General features: G+C 44.8%; 1 long non-coding RNA gene across 1 annotated transcript; it reads right to left on the bottom strand.

Annotated features, from left to right (window-relative positions):
- Positions 1-621: 621 nt before the first annotated feature.
- LOC123041270 (uncharacterized) lies at positions 622-5,017 on the bottom strand. Its single transcript, XR_006418447.1, has 6 exons — positions 4,180-5,017; positions 3,961-4,032; positions 3,725-3,828; positions 2,860-3,008; positions 2,043-2,675; positions 622-1,389 (listed from the first exon to the last, which is right to left on the bottom strand). It is a non-coding gene; the product is annotated as an uncharacterized lncRNA (long non-coding RNA).
- Between the last annotated feature and the right edge of the window lie 361 nt (positions 5,018-5,378).

Genomic DNA, 5,378 nt, shown 5'->3' with positions numbered 1-5,378 from the left:
CAATTTTTTAGACCATAGTACAAGATAGTAAGGTTGCAAGTTCAAATTGTCAGTGGACCAAAACATGTTTAAACACAAAACGTGCATACATGTTTGATATGCAGCAAAACTTTAGCTTTCTCGGGTGTCTTTAGTGAGCCACCTCAGCTTTTTCTCTCATTAATTTTTTTCTTCCTCTTAAATTTATGGTCTTTTTTTAGTCTGAAGTGATGTAGAATTTTCTTTGCTCAACTGGGGTAGACTTTTGGTTAGTACACGCACAACCTGACAAGGCAATGTACAAGTTCTTGTAAAAAGAACAACCAAGTTCATGTATAGTAACATTTATAAGTTCACAATGAAAATGATATGACTGTTCATGGGCACTTTCACTTGGATCCACCAGCTACTCTAGAGGCCTGAACTGAAACAATACATTTGACCAGAAACTATAACAAGAATTTGAACCGAAGTAAATTTATTAATTGAACTGAACTAAAAAATTAATTTAGTAATCGAACTGCTAGTTTTTTGTGTGCAAGCATTTGAATAGGAGGAAGTCCAGCTCAGCTGCAAGCAAAAGGTCAATCAGAGCATCAGAATAAGTACACTCAGCTGCAAGCATAATGTCAACCAGAGCATGAAAACTGATGTTCTAAGGTAGGAGCAAAGCAGCTGCCCAACTGTAATATGAACAGGCGGATCTCTGCGCAGTTGTGAAACATCATTTTCATAACATAGTTCATGATGTAGATCACAAAGTCGTAGATCAGTAACCTATTTACCTCCAGAACAAAACGGTATGTCCCAACATTCATAGGGCCAACAAGCACACTCTCAAGTTGCTGATAATAGTTCTCATCTTCAGCTGATCCAACATATATAAGCTTCCACTCTAGATCTGGAAGGCTGACCAAAAAACTCATTGTTAGTACTTCACCGGACTCAGGTAGGAAAAGAACATCATTATACTCATGGTACTCATAAAAAATGGTAGGCTCAATATTTAAGTAGATCAAAACTATACATATGCAAAACGGCTCTTTTTAAGAGTCATGGAAAGTTTTGCACATCTTCTCATTAAGAGGAGGTGTGTGATATTATTAAAGGAGATTATCAGAAGGACAAAATGTCCACTGCCCTCACATGCGCATAAACACATACCAAAAAGAAACAGAAACACCAACAAGCTCCTTTCTACAATAGCAGTAATTGCTAATTCACCAAGAAAATAATGTGAGAATGATAAGAAAATGGTGAAGATGGTGGCTTCAATTCTACTTGGACTGATGTTCGTGCTCCACTTTGATGACTGCGAGTAACCATGGTGGACGAGCTCGTGGCCGAGGGCCATGGAGGATCTGGTCAGGGGAGGTGGGGATGGTTGCCTCGACCGACGCCAGGTGCTAACTACAATAGTAATATGAATTAGTTATTAGTGGTGAAAACACTAGAACTGAATCATGAAAATTTGTAACATGAATTTTTCTAATGAATATCTACTGATAAACTACTGCAGCTCTTGTTGTCCAACAGTACTCAGTTTGGACAGGCAGCTAAGCCTCCAATGGCGCATGTATTAATTTATCTAGTTGACAATAGGTACCAAACGTGTAAAACTAGAGAAAAATACACTGCATCCGTTGTCAATTTTTCTGTCTCTCACTTTGAGAGTACACCGAAGATCAATCATCAGCATGCCACTTTTTGCTCCATGTAGCAAAGTGTGAGAAGAAAAGTAAACAAATGAATCATCACCCAGCCGTAGTGTTTTCTATTTTTGAATCCATTGAACTAAAAAAAGCCTACAATGTTTACTGAAAAAACCCTACTAGGCGAACTTTAAAAAGCATACAAGCAGAGATGGGGGAAAAGCAGACATCGGCGGCTTGATATGAGAAAGGTAGACGAGCATACAATCATTATCATATTTTTGACAGTTTTAATTTTGGCTGAACTTTTTGGTTTCCTGACTTTGAACTTATGATTTTTTTGTAGGGGCTTGCTCCATCCCAGGAAACGGGAGCTTCATTGAACAAAATTTGAATAAAGAAGGATCCAACCTGAAGTGTGAACTACTCTGAACTTTTATTGAGATTTTTCTTGAACTGAAGCATGCTGCATGGCACAACGAGGTCGAAGGATTGGGAGAAACTTCGATGAAGGCCGGTCCCAGCGCAAATTCGAGGTAGTTGGGTCAGGGCGAGGCGGCGGCCGAAGAAACCTGTATGACACCGACAAGCAAGGAAGATGGTGTGCGGCGGCGTGAGGTGAGACGTCGGCTGCATGCAAAGGATCCCGTGGAAGCGCTGGGTAGAGCATGGTAATATTAACCAAACATCAATATTTATTGAACTGCTAGACCAGAGCAAGTTTAGAAATTTTTACAACCATAAAAAGTGATTTTTTGTAGCTTTTTCTACACAAAGTATGTTCATCAGCGACATTTGCATCAAAATAGTTCAATAGCAGCAGGACACCAGGTTCAGTAGTTGCACACGGCAAAAATTAGCTACCAAAGATAACACACGCACACAAGTTTAGCACCAATAGCTATAACTAGCCAGATTCATTCGCGGAAGTACCCGCACAAGTGCAGTAGCAGCTCGCTGCTCATACCTGCTCGCCAGCTTTATGCCCCGTCTTGGTGCTACTTCAAAACACTTTGCCGCCTACTACTTATCTCCGGCAGTACCCTGCACACACACACCACCGGCCACCAGTTAACACATATGCACGCACACAGTGAACCAGCCACACACCTCATTTCTCTACACAACCAGGACTACAGCTTATGCACATTACGGACTAATGAAGTAGCAGCACAGAAAACTATATTTTGTAGGCATCCACAAGGATAGAAGGATAGAAGGAATTAACCACAAGTTAGTAGACGGGAAAATCTGCCGATGATGAAGCGAGCTAGCAATCATCCATCAACATGCTCTTTTTTTGGCTCACTAAGCTTGACAGGGGGAGGAGCAGTACTTGTTGCAACATCACTACTTGAACTGGTGTGAGTACCATACCTGGACGGATGGGGCAGGAGGGAGACGGTCAGGGAGTAGGCAAGAGGAGGGGGCATCTGGAGGAACAAAATAGGTGCAAGCAATTTTTAACAAAAACTAAACTATTTTTTTGTAACGGTACATGGACTCCGGGGGCATCAATACATGTACTTCTGTACATAATAGCTCTCCCTAGTGAACTATGATAAGCCCAAATATAAATGGGAGCACGAATGGCACCCATCTATGGTATCTCAATAAACACAAATTCTCCTATTTAGAGGATCAGACAGCTCACATCTCGTAAAAATAACACACAAAGCACACACCATGCATGCCCGAATTGCTACTGCAGTGTGCACACATATACTTGAATTATTTTCCATCAGCTAACTGATTTCACTATTTTATATTGAATTGCGACAAATCTTTTTTTCCTAGCAAAACTTGAACTGAAAAAGACTACAAAGGTGTACGCATATATAGCAAATGCTATGAAATGCATTTTTGTCTACTTCATAACCCATGATGAGTATCCAGTTTTTTCCCCGAATTATTCATAACTAACAACACACATCATAACACTCTGTCTATATATCCCTGTCTCCTTTTCTGAGCTTCAGTTTGGAACATATTTCCTGAACTTACTAACTAGTATAAGATGTTCTGACGCCGGCACACAATGTGTACGGAGTAGCTCTATTCTTTTCCGTGTGAATGTTTAAGAGGAAAATCACCTTGCATTGCAGGAGAGAAGAGAAGTCTATGGCTGCGGGGATACCCCTCCGGCGCCGACATCCAGCAGGGAGCCTCCCATGGTAGTAACACATTGTTCTTTTTTCTGTGATTTTTTATGAACCGATGATCAAATTCATAGTGAACTGTGACACCTAGTGTATGTTTTCTTTTTTGGTGGGGCATGATTGGAACTAGTACGAAGCGGTGTGGGGATTAGAAGAGGAGGCGTACATACATGAGGATGTCATCGGCGAACTTGCAGACGGAGGCCACAGAGGAGATGTCGAGCTCCATGAGCTCCATGAGCCTGAACAACATCAGCCTCTAGTTTTAATCATAGTCCCAAATCAGCACCAACCTGACAGGTTAATTAGTCTACAAGAACGGAACACTAAGCAATGTTTTTCTAAGTACTGTATCCATTTTGACAATCGAGTTTAATTAAGACCCGAACCTGTAGGTAAGGTAGGGACGGGCGGTGGTCTTTGCACAGCCTCAAGCCAAAGCTGTTCCTGAACCTGCAAGAAGATCGGCAAAATGTATTTTTTCATAATTCAGTTCATGCTCGCAATTTGATGAAGTCCAAATTCAAATGTAGGTAAGGTAGGACGAACTCGTCTTCACCCCCGCCATGGCAGCTACTCCTCGTCCCCCGCTGATGGCTAGCAGGGCCACCCCGGCGTGGAGGGCGGCCAAGTGCCCTTATTTACAGATGGAGGGGCTGGCCGGCGGCAGTACGGCCGTGGGATCTCAGGGGAGAAGGCGGACGGATCTCGGGGAGGAAGGTGGACGGAGCGTGGGGAGGGAGGCAGACTGATTGCAGGGAGGAAGGAGGCTGGAGCGCGGGGAGGAAGGCGGCCGGAGCATGGGGAGGAAGACTGCCGGAGCGCGAGAAGAAAGGCAGATAGAGCACGGAGTAGGGAGGAGGCCGGCGCGCGAGGAGGAAGGCGACCGGAGCGGAGGAAGGAAGGCGATCGGAGCGGAGGAAGGAAGGCGTCCTAAGCATGGGGGTGGAGGAGGCCGGCGCGCGGGGGAGGGCAGCTGCCGGCGCGAGGAAGGGTGGTTGTCGGCGCGAGGTAAGGTCGGCACCGGTGTAGGAGGGAAGGAGGCGGCGGGGTTCGTGGGGAGTGACGGGCATGGGCTCACGAGGATGAGGAGGTGGTGCTGGTGGCGGCGAGGGCCGTTGCGGCGGCGCGCTTGAGGCGAGGCCGGCCGGCGGCGCGCTGGGAGGAGGCCGGCCGGCGGCGCGATGGGGAGGAGGTCGGGCGGCAGTGGGCACGGGGTAAGAAGGATCTGCGGGGGGATCAGGGTAGTTTTCTTTTTTTGGGGCCGGCCGCGCCTTATAGGGACCGAGGGTAACAGAATAATATTCTGTTACCGGTAACAGAATAGCTATGTCCTATATATATGAGTTTATGTCCTCTACAGCATTCACTTATTGCTATTTCTTCAAGCTGTTTTTTCTGCTAAGTGAATGTGATCGGACACTTCCCCCTCTATGCTAAACTCAACCCAATCTTTTCACAAATTCTTCATGTGCGTTCTATTTGAAACTCGTTGAAAATCGTCACTGTGTCCTTGACAGCTGAAGAATTTGCGAACGGAACTTTTAACTTAGCTTATCTAAATTTTTGGCTTTGCCGCTCAAACCGT

The sequence above is a fragment of the Triticum aestivum genome, chromosome 2B (genome assembly GCF_018294505.1).
Source record: "Triticum aestivum cultivar Chinese Spring chromosome 2B, IWGSC CS RefSeq v2.1, whole genome shotgun sequence".
Taxonomy (NCBI): domain Eukaryota; kingdom Viridiplantae; phylum Streptophyta; class Magnoliopsida; order Poales; family Poaceae; genus Triticum; species Triticum aestivum.
This window is presented reverse-complemented; position numbering and strand designations above follow the sequence as displayed.